This window comes from Argopecten irradians, chromosome 1, assembly GCF_041381155.1.
Source record: "Argopecten irradians isolate NY chromosome 1, Ai_NY, whole genome shotgun sequence".
NCBI classification, from domain to species: domain Eukaryota; kingdom Metazoa; phylum Mollusca; class Bivalvia; order Pectinida; family Pectinidae; genus Argopecten; species Argopecten irradians.
Genome location: NC_091134.1, coordinates 49037394 through 49050144, shown reverse-complemented (window position 1 = coordinate 49050144; position 12751 = coordinate 49037394). Strand labels below are relative to the sequence as shown.

At 37.3% G+C, this 12751-nt stretch overlaps 1 protein-coding gene across 1 annotated transcript in view; it reads right to left on the bottom strand.

The window, feature by feature from the left end:
- The window catches only part of LOC138331066 (protein O-mannosyl-transferase TMTC1-like), a 64790-nt gene that overhangs the window by 10305 nt on the left and 41734 nt on the right, over nt 1-12751 (bottom strand). The window lies entirely within an intron of this gene.

The window sequence follows — 12751 nt, the reverse complement described above, 5'->3', positions numbered from 1 at the left end:
TATGCTCTTTGGCTAGTCTAGCCTAGATTACCTCGAATTTATGACTGTTAGTTGATTAAATGCTTCATTTCAAACAATTTCACATTATTATGAATAAAGTCATAAGAAAATGTTGACGTAAATTAACCTGTAACACTTATCTTAAGTTAAACATGTTTGCTTCTGAACATACAGCTTCAAAATGTCATCACTCATACTGGTAGCTAGGAGCAACATAATTGCAATTTTATCATGCTTTGAATATCAAAGCTGGTGACCCAGTGACCTTGACCTCTAACAGACCTTGACCTATATCCAACAGTCAGTGACCTATACAGTCAAGTCTTTGCTTAATTCCTTAATATCTTCGATTCAAACTATAAAAAGATAATAGTGATAAGAACAAATGCAAAATTTGACTTTGGCCTTAAATCTATAAAATTGACCTTTGACCTTGACCTTAGATCTATAACATTGACCTTTGGTCTTGACTCCTTTCTATAAACACTTTTGTTTAGTTTGAAACAATGCTTGCTTCATTAAAATAGCTACAAAATAAATTACTTTAAATATAAGATGGTCTCTAAACAGAAAATTTGAATAGGAAAAGATACATTCATTACATGTACATGTCAGACTAATGAAAGGACAACCAGATTACTATATAGGGCATCATTTGCAGGTTTACCTAATCACCTCAAAACCCTAGCATTTCCTGAAATAATTCCAGATTTTAATAGGGTACGCATTTATAAGCAAAATAAACCAAACTAAACCATGTGCTTTAAAACTTGGAACTGATTTTTAAGTGTTTGGAAAATCTTTAATACATTGAAATGTATCTTATATGTGAAGTTTCAGCACAGTTCGAAACAGTGGTCCATAAAAGACCTGCATCACTATATATACGCCTCCTTGATATCAATACCACCACTGAATTACCATATATACAAACATTGCGAGTTTATTAAGATCAACTCTATACAAGTATACTGCACATATAGCAAACTTAATGAGAAATAACTTCAGTACATAAATCATGCAGGCATGCATGTAAATAGCAATCATAAACCCTCAACTTAATTTTTATATGTTTACTGAATTGAAAGTATTAGAACGAACACATATGAAAAAAAATATTTGCATATTCTTTATTTTGAATTTTGAGGTTCTTAATATTCATGAGTACATTATTGCATTATTAATATAACTTTCTTTTACAAAATTTTATTCAAAATATACAAGATCAAGATGAACTGAAGCCATAACATCTGTGAATGCACATTAACAAGTTAATGTAAATGGTTGTTTATAGTTATACATAGTGTGGTGTATATTACGTATACTATATATCTACAGGAAGATCACATTGCATATAAGATTTTATTTTTCCCATTAATTTTCCATCACCGTTAACATAACTGAAGTGAAAAGTTAAAAAAAAAAAAAATCTAACAAAATTCATTGGAGCAGCAGGCTCACATAAGACCGGATGTATGTAGTAACTCCAGAGAAAAGATTATGAAATGCAATTTTGTATTAAAATTCAAAATCAAATTTGATCAGAATATTCAATTATAAGAATTTTACACAAATACATACTCACCCAATGTCATTAGAAACCCTCAGCTAATTAAACTTTTTTACACTAATGACGCACATTTCACATTCTGTTAAGATTTTTTATGTTCAATTCACAAGCTTGCACTTCATGAGGACACCGAAGTGCATTTTTGAATACATGTAGTTTTTTTTTATGTTTCAGCTGTTTATCACTCTAAAATATCTTTAAAATACATTGATAGAATGTAATACATGTATAATTAAAAATGTAAAGTAAAATACTTGGTATCTACCCTCGCCAGACAGAATTTAACACTGCCCCAACATGTGGACCACTTTATTGGTAGGTCAAACCCTCGCCAGACAAATTTAACACTGCCCCAACACGTGGACCACTTTATTGGTAGGTCAAACCCTCGCCAGACAGAATTTAACACTGCCCCAACATGTGGACAACTTTAATGGTAGGTCAAACCCTGGCCAGAAAGAATTTAACACTGCCCCAACATGTGGACCACTTTAATGGTAGGTCAAACCCTCGCCAGACAGAATTTAACACTGCCCCAACATGTGGACCACTTTATTGGTAGGTCAAACCCTCGCCAGACAAATTTAACACTGCCCCAACACGTGGACCACTTTATGTAGGTCAAACCCTCGCCAGACAAATTTAACACTGCCCCAACATGTGGACCACTTTATTGGTAGGTCAAACCCTCGCCAGACAGAATTTAACACTGCCCCAACATGTGGACCACTTTATGGTAGGTCAAACCCTCGCCAGACAGAATTTAACACTGCCCCAACATGTGGACCACTTTAATGGTAGGTCAAACCCTCGCCAGACAGAATTTAACACTGCCCCAACATGTGGACCACTTTATTGGTAGGTCAAACCCTCGCCAGACAGAATTTAACACTGCCCCAACATGTGGACCACTTTAATGGTAGGTCAAACCCTCGCCAGACAGAATTTAACACTGCCCCAACATGTGGACCACTTTATTGGTAGGTCAAACCCTCGCCAGACAGAATTTAACACTGCCCCAACATGTGGACCACTTTAATGGTAGGTCAAACCCTCGCCAGACAGAATTTAACACTGCCCCAACATGTGGACCACTTTAATGGTAGGTCAAACCCTCGCCAGACAGAATTTAACACTGCCCCAACATGTGGACCACTTTAATGGTAGGTCAAACCCTCGCCAGACAGAATTTAACACTGCCGCATTGGTCAAACACAAATTTAACCCCCAACATGTGGACCACTTTAATGGTAGGTCAAACCCTGGCCAGACAGAATTTAACACTGCCCCAACATGTGGACCACTTTAATGGTAGGTCAAACCCTCGCCAGACAGAATTTAACACTGCCCCAACATGTGGACCACTTTAATGGTAGGTCAAACCCTCGCCAGACAAATTTAACACTGCCCCAACATGTGGACCACTTTAATGGTAGGTCAAACCCTCGCCAGACAGAATTTAACACTGCCCCAACATGTGGACCACTTTAATGGTAGGTCAAACCCTCGCCAGACAGAATTTAACACTGCCCCAACATGTGGACCACTTTATTGGTAGGTCAAACCCTCGCCAGACAGAATTTAACACTGCCCCAACATGTGGACCACTTTAATGGTAGGTCAAACCCTCGCCAGACAGAATTTAACACTGCCCCAACATGTGGACCACTTTAATGGTAGGTCAAACCCTCGCCAGACAGAATTTAACACTGCCCCAACATGTGGACCACTTTAATGGTAGGTCAAACCCTCGCCAGACAGAATTTAACACTGCCCCAACATGTGGACCACTTTAATGGTAGGTCAAACCCTCGCCAGACAGAATTTAACACTGCCCCAACATGTGGACCACTTTAATGGTAGGTCAAACCCTCGCCAGACAGAATTTAACACTGCCCCAACATGTGGACCACTTTAATGGTAGGTCAAACCCTCGCCAGACAGAATTTAACACTGCCCCAACATGTGGACCACTTTAATGGTAGGTCAAACCCTCGCCAGACAGAATTTAACACTGCCCCAACATGTGGACCACTTTAATGGTAGGTCAAACCCTCGCCAGACAGAATTTAACACTGCCCCAACATGTGGACCACTTTATTGGTAGGTCAAACCCTCGCCAGACAGAATTTAACACTGCCCCAACATGTGGACCACTTTATTGGTAGGTCAAACCCTCGCCAGACAGAATTTAACACTGCCCCAACATGTGGACCACTTTATTGGTAGGTCAAACCCTCGCCAGACAGAATTTAACACTGCCCCAACATGTGGACCACTTTATTGGTAGGTCAAACCCTCGCCAGACAGAATTTAACACTGCCCCAACATGTGGACCACTTTATTGGTAGGTCAAACCCTGGCCAGACAGAATTTAACACTGCCCCAACATGTGGACCACTTTATTGGTAGGTCAAACCCTCGCCAGACAGAATTTAACACTGCCCCAACAATGTGGACCACTTTAATGGTAGGTCAAACCCTCGCCAGACAGAATTTAACACTGCCCCAACATGTGGACCACTTTATTGGTAGGTCAAACCCTCGCCAGACAGAATTTAACACTGCCCCAACATGTGGACCACTTTATTGGTAGGTCAAACCCTCGCCAGACAGAATTTAACACTGCCCCAACATGTGGACCACTTTAATGGTAGGTCAAACCCTCGCCAGCGCAGACAGAATTTAACACTGCCCCAACATGTGGACCACTTTAATGGTAGGTCAAACCCTCGCCAGACAGAATTTAACACTGCCCCAACATGTGGACCACTTTATTGGTAGGTCTAACCCTCACCAGACAGAATTTAACACTGTCCCAACATGTGGACCACTTTATTGGTAGGTCAAACCCTCGCCAGACAGAATTTAACACTGCCCCAACATGTGGACCACTTTATTGGTAGGTCAAACCCTCGCCAGACAGAATTTAACACTGCCCCCAACATGTGGACCACTTTATTGGTAGGTCAAATCCTGGCCAGACAGAATTTAACACTGCCCAAACATGTGGACCACTTTATTGGTAGGTCAAACCCTCGCCAGACAGAATTTAACACTGCCCCAACATGTGGACCACTTTATTGGTAGGTCAAACCCTCGCCAGACAGAATTTAACACTGCCCCAACATGTGGACCACTTTATTGGTAGGTCAAACCCTCGCCAGACAGAATTTAACACTGCCCCAACATGTGGACCACTTTATTGGTAGGTCAAACCCTCGCCAGACAGAATTTAACACTGCCCCAACATGTGGACCACTTTAATGGTAGGTCAAACCCTCGCCAGACAGAATTTAACACTGCCCCAACATGTGGACCACTTTATTGGTAGGTCAAACCCTCGCCAGACAGAATTTAACACTGCCCCAACATGTGGACCACTTTATTGGTAGGTCAAACCCTGGCCAGACAGAATTTAACACTGCCCCAACATGTGGACCACTTTATTGGTAGGTCAAACCCTCGCCAGACAGAATTTAACACTGCCCCAACATGTGGACCACTTTATTGGTAGGTCAAACCCTCGCCAGACAGAATTTAACACTGCCCCAACATGTGGACCACTTTATTGGTAGGTCAAACCCTCGCCAGACAGAATTTAACACTGCCCCAACATGTGGACCACTTTATTGGTAGGTCAAACCCTCGCCAGACAGAATTTAACACTGCCCCCAACATGTGGACCACTTTATTGGTAGGTCAAACCCTGGCCAGACAGAATTTAACACTGCCCCAACATGTGGACCACTTTAATGGTAGGTCAAACCCTCGCCAGACAGAATTTAACACTGCCCCAACATGTGGACCACTTTATTGGTAGGTCAAACCCTCGCCAGACAGAATTTAACACTGCCCCAACATGTGGACCACTTTATTGGTAGGTCAAACCCTCGCCAGACAGAATTTAACACTGCCCCAACATGTGGACCACTTTAATGGTAGGTCAAACCCTCGCCAGACAGAATTTAACACTGCCCCAACATGTGGACCACTTTATTGGTAGGTCAAACCCTGGCCAGACAGAATTTAACACTGCCCCAACATGTGGACCACTTTATTGGTAGGTCAAACCCTGGCCAGACAGAATTTAACACTGCCCCAACATGTGGACCACTTTATTGGTAGGTCAAACCCTGGCCAGACAGAATTTAACACTGCCCCAACATGTGGACCACTTTAATGGTAGGTCAAACCCTCGCCAGACAGAATTTAACACTGCCCCAACATGTGGACCACTTTATTGGTAGGTCAAACCCTGGCCAGACAGAATTTAACACTGCCCCAACATGTGGACCACTTTATTGGTAGGTCAAACCCTCACCAGACAGAATTTAACACTGCCCCAACATGTGGACCACTTTAATGGTTTGTTAAAGAAACAGCATAGTGTGATTCAATTTAAAAGCAGAATCAGGTTTCAAATCCACAACAAACATCTATTTAAATATCAGAAAACATATTTCTTACACACTAGTGACTCATTTGACTCAAGTTTCTGTACATGTATACTTCTTAATACAATAAGTGGCACATCACAATCACCATCAGCATTAATGCAATGTTATTTATAGACAAACCACCCATGGCTTAATTACAATCAATTTCATCACTCTGTTATGTACTTGCAAAAGTTAATTTGTTGTTTTTGATTCAAAATTATGATAATAGAAAATCAGTTGAAAATTGAAAGGAAAATAATTATGTCACCTTAATTAACTTAGCTTAATAGAAAAAAATTATAACAATGGTGCATTAAAACATTATACAAATTGTAGACATGGATTTTGCATAAGAACATAAAATCTTCAGAATATATACAGGCATTTGAGTCTTTTGGATATCAATACATACATGTACTGTACATGTTACATATTTTTATATAGGTCTTGCAACAAAGTCTAAAGTTTTCTTATTTTTGCATTTAAGTACCTTCGCAAGGAACCATTAGGTTTTTACTATATATTTGTTATATATCAAGAGTTTTATAAAGCTCATGTGAAATTGACTGATTTATAGAATAAAAAAGATGGTTCAGTAATAAAATCTGTGGGCGACATTTAGCCCTATAGGATCTGTCACATAAAATCAAGGTAGCTGGATGATGTATAGCTATAGAAACGAGGTTTAACCACACTGTTTAAATCCAAAGTGTTACTTTTTATCTCGCGACAGCGGACATTTTATCTACATCCTTGTATCAAAGACTTCTTATACCACCTTGTGCGACTCTTACAATATACACATATGTATCACAAAATTGCATCTACGCTAAGGTCTGAAAGAAAAAGTAAGAGTTGCAATCATTTTGCGATAAACGGTGACAACATTGAGGCAAACCCAGTCATTACATCCAGTTTGATGAATATGAATGGTATCCGTTAATCTCAGTGATGCAAGCTTAAAGCAACGCTATTTTTTTTACCAGAGGCTACACTTTATATAGCTATCTAGCCTGAAGAAAGATGTATCAATCCTTTATATTACTGTTATGTTTTTTTGGTGAAAACTGCACATCAAATCATTTGATAGTTGCAATGATTTTATCGAAGAATCAACCTTCAATTTGAAAGCAGGGTAGTACATGGCACCATTACATAATATATTCTATCAGTAAGTGCGGCCATGTAGTGTATGCTAACCAGACTTGATAAAAGCGTAAAATATGATACACAATATGTTTTTACGCTCCAAACATACAATTAGCAAATCCATCATACACTTATCATTTTAATTGAATTGAAAGTAATAATAAATATTGTCTCTATGTTTATACTTATTTGAAAGAATAAACCTATAGGTATAAGTTTGAACATTAAACATTTTGAAATTCATACAAATGCATATGTTAAAATGTTTGTATTTCACACATCAAACTTACCAGACTTGAAAAAGAGTAGAAGTCTTATATAACCTAAATCTATATGGCCTGTAATGAAGGATTCAGGAACTCCTACAACTCTATCTGAATCTCCCGATATTGATCTTTATTCTCTCCTCAGTGACATTTTTTCCTTCTCTGCATTTTGTGATACATGGCGGACCTTTAAATAAACACTGTAATTTTAGGAAGCTTCATATGTACCTAAGGTCTAGGCCTATCAGACGTATCAAAGAGAAACTAGCGGTTTAGTACGAGGTAAATATATGGTTTAGTTTCCTTTTTTTGTAAAATAACAATATGTAATATATAGTTTTTAGCGGTCATTTAAGACATACCAGGTTTTTCTAGAAGATGCCTTGTAGTGGTTCTAAGGCTTGATGACCTCAGCTCATTTACAACTATACTGGTACTAGAAGTACTTGTCCACTGTACTGGCCTACGGGTAGCAATTGAAAGCTAAGTGGTAGAAAGTTTGGGCATCTTTAAAGTTTAAAAGCACTTGATTCCAGTGGTCCAGAGACCATGTGGTATAATTTTTAACCTCAGCCTATTGTTTTCAAGTTTGAAGCCCACATGGGGCAGTGATTACCAGGTAGTCTGTATAACAGCCCTGTAAAGTTGGTGGTGGTTATCTCCTGGTACAGACCACCTTTCTTACATCATCTTTAGCCTCAGGTATGTCCTTAAATGACCTTGGCTATTATGCAGGAGTAAACCAAACTCAAAGCTCTAGAGAGAAGAAAAATTTAGGTCAATAAATGAAATATATAGGTCACAGTGACCTAATCTTGGAATACATCAGGTGCATCATCATCATCATCTCAATTCATTGAAATACATGCATGAACAATGTGTATAAGACTTTCCCAATATTACTTTAAAAGGAGAAGAAAAAGTTTTTGCAATATTAGCTTTGAGTGTGGAAGCCCAATGATTGGCAGAAGGATGTGTGGACATAACTCAATTCCTGATCAAACTCACACTGTGACACTAAAAGAATAGGTGCCTATAATTAAAACATCATCTTCTCTTTGGCAGGCAGCACACCATATTTGTGTCATTAATGGGTCGGTGTCATGGAATGGTGAAGCCTGATAATTGTCATTCTGAAGAACTATATTTACCGGGAGCCAGCTCTGGTTGAGGCCTGGTTTTAATCAAACACATTGATTTACTCACTGTTCGGTAACAGATAAGTTAGTCAATAGTTTTTGTAGGTTTACCACAGAAATTGTGATTTTGGTTAACCAAATAAATAGGATATAACTGTATTTCTGTATTCAGAATACAAGATTATCACTTTAAATGGTTATAAAAACACAGTACATTACCTCAGATAACACCTCGGATATTGATTGGGTAACAACATTAGAAAATATTCACTGTGACAGTTCCTGCTTAATGTCAAGTTACATTGTACTAAACAAGGGTACAGAATTTTAGTACTCAGTAACATGTAGAGTGGACACTCAGTTGGTAGTCCATATATATATAGTGAGAACTCTCTAGTTGATATATAGCTAAAGTCAAGATTGTGACCTAATTAATGATTATAAACTAGACAAGAAACAACTGCAATCACACAACTTGAATTGGCTCATACACATAGACATTTTTGGCTATCAATGAAAACAAAACTCACAACAATTTCAATGTTCTTTCTATCAATGCTTAGAGATGCAGCTAATTAAAGTATCGTTACCTGGGGCATTGATATTTCTTGCCTTTGAGATCAATACAATAAGGCAAATGAAGTCTTTAGATGTTTAATTTGAAAACAAAAAAGGAAACATCTTATTTTTTACAAGCTAAATCAGAAGAGATATTTTTTACAGGTTGAATCAGAAGAGATATTTCTCCCCTTCAACTTGAAGCAAAACTACTGTGTGTAAATAAGCCGGAGAGAAATTTTGGCTAGACTACGATTCTTACATAATGAAATGAGAGGATGTCTGCAGCAAAATTAAGTGTCCGTGCAGGACACAAGAACCTAATCATATGGAAATTCTCACTTTGTTCACTTCCTAATTTCATGTCTGACAATTTTTGACAGTAATTTGTTTCTGGGATAACAGATAAGATTTTAAAAATTCAACACATTTCCGCAATTATATGTTCAGCCATTGAAATCAACGGTAAATGTTATGGCAGCCGTAGAGAGCTGCATAATTTCGAAATGTAATGAATCTGAGTTTAAGAAGGTGACGGACATTTCTTCGTCGTTTATTTCCGCAGACTATATATCGAGTATAATTACATCACAGTAAGAGAGCCCTGATAGATTTGTCGGCCTCGCTGTATTTGAGTCAGCACTTTGTCAATTTCCCATTATCTCCAGTATAGCCACAATATCAGGGCGTCTACTGGAACCGTTTCCTGTCAGGCCACGGTGGAGACATCAGACCAGAGATCTTAGTCGTGAACATGCATGGCCCAATAGTAATACTTCCCACCTATTAATGATAGCTGCAATATCAGCAAAAAATATAGAAAGATTTTAAGCTTGATTCGTTCAGATGTCAATAATATCATATGCATTTTCTAAGGGTTTTTCTACGACAGCATACATTGCAGTAAAGTCACAAAATCAGTTTCACCGGGTTTCATGTTCAAAATACAAGTCAATGTCTCATGAGATTGAACGTTTTAATTCAGCACACCAGTTTTGTCGAGATAAAAGTACCATCTGAAGGATTTACTGCCAAGTTCTTGTGTGTCTTTTTAACAAAACAATGACATGTAAGCCACTGCTCTGCTCAAAGTCTTACAAGGTCTGGAGACAGGGAAGTGAAGGCAATCCCTGAAGACTAGACATGATGATGAAGTCAGCGAGGATTTGAATTACAGTTGGATAAACATTGTTGCATCAATGTATCAGGCTAGATTGCAATGGCTTGCAATATTTGTTTGATTTTGTATTGAAAGAAAGCAATCAGAAAACAAAACGAAAACAAATGATGATATCCAAGAGTTGCTTACTAAATATGATATGACATATAATCTATATATACTACATGGAAACATTTTCAATTTGTTTAAACTGTAGGAATCAAAATTGCGCAAAAGGTACTAAATTAAGCTAATATTCAAGCTAATCTCAGAATTCCTTGGTTCTTATTAATTGTTATCAAGGCAACTGTATGAAAATTGTCCAAACAGTTGAAAGTTGTTACATACATGTATCGGGTGCTTAAAATGAAAATTATTCATATTTAGCTTTACAAGAGGGAAGTTTAAATGGTTTAAATGTTTTTGAAAATGTGTTGAGATAATAAATGTCCTGATCCTAGTTGTTACATTGAATCATTAATATCATATCAATCAAACTGCTTGTTGTGTATCTATGATTATTTATATAATTTTATGAGCTAACCTTAAATTTCTTACCAACAATACATTTTGAAAACATGTTATTCCATAAAAGAAAGAATACCTGCAAACATTTCATGTGATATGTTCCAATTGTTTAGCTTCTGAATAGCGAACATTTTAATCTGGTTTGGAAACACTGAAGCGCTCTTTAATCAGTGAAAAAAATTTTGAAGACTTCTGTGATTAAGCCAGCAAATCTCTAATTAAATTAGCGATTTCCTGAACGGCATTCAACTTGTGAAACAACCTAGTCAAACTCAACTTTAGATAAAGTGTTAATTGTCTGATAAGACTCTAGTGTTAAACCTGTTGGATCTAGTGGAGTGAAAAATTGTGTATTGTAGCCACAGACATCTACAATCAGCAGCTTAATGGCCAATAGCTAGTGACAGTCGCCCTGACAGTTTAGAACAGAGAACACAACTAAAATCTGTGATAATCATGCATAGACTATATAATCCAGAAATTATTTGCTCCCCAGGGATAGTAAAGGACAGCTGATTTTCCTCTCCCATTGCTTATTTTCCCCCAAATAAGAAAGAAATCAGGTAGTCATTTTTTGTTTGTTTTTATAGCTAGGAGGAACATTTTGGTGAGTTAGTTCTTGCCAGCAGAGTGTGTTTAGCAGTTTTTACTATGAAGACATTAAATGCACAGGACTCTTTAGATGATTACAGAGAACTTATTCTGGGTAGCCTCCAGACCAATTTAAGACTTGATATCTGGATCGCTGAACTCTTCATAAATAGTTTTCACATTTAAGACTTCCTGGTAGGTTCTATTGTTCTGTTCAATCCAATTTACATAATACTTTTTACAAACACAACTATGCAATTATTCTGCATGTTCTTGAAGTTTAAACACCAGGAAATGTATGATAATAAGGTTCATTATCTTACCAAGCTCCATCTCCAAACAAAACATGAACATCAAAACATTAAACTCACGCGGCTCTTATTACACTGCTGCCCTACCATTATATATCAACAGAGCAGTTAACTTCACCTGTAAGTAATGAGAATTAAGTGTCAATGACATTTACAGATTTCTCATCTGATGACGGTGATAGTAGACAAACATTTTATTGCGTTCTATTCAATGCATCAAAAGCACATCGCTTAGTTTAACAACCAACACAGACTTTCTTGTTTGGATTTATATGTCATTGAGCACTGCATAATTCACAAAGGTGTAAACTATAAAAAATGCTAACAAATATGTAGGATTATATTACTTCCTATATATATATATATATACACATATGTACTTCATGGGTGTTATACTGATTCCCATTTAAGATGTACAAAAGATCTTTTATAGGAAAGAGCACAGACAGCTAACAAGCTTTACCAGATATTTAAGGGCATGTATAATGGTTGTGAAGTTGGAAGCAGTATAACATTCCATCTTTTTCTTTCCAATAAGAGGAGAAAAATTACATCTCAACTCTATAGAAGACTTTTTGGCTTGTCAGCACTTCAGATTTGATATAAAGCTCAGACCAACTGAAATCTTTCAAAAATAAAATTGTAAGAGGTACATCTAACTCTGGGATGAAACCAAAGTATACCTATAAGGCAAACCCATGCATCAATCAAGTGGCATCTTTTTATTAGGTTTATCTGAAAGGAATTCAAACTATCATTTCTTTCTGTGAGATATGTTTTCATTTATTCACTTGTATTTACCTTGAAGATATTGTGATCTCTACATTTTCTTCTTTCTGTGCTTTTCATCCTGTAACTGCATGCCACCCAAATTTTATTCCATTTACAAGCTTGAGACAGTGACTGAGCATTAAGAGATTGTGTTGTTTTTTTCTAAATGAAATATTGTATAATTATGGGACTTAATATTAAACCTAACAATCTGTTACAAATTGCAATAGTTTTTTTCTTCCTACAAACATCTGTACTTTATATGTG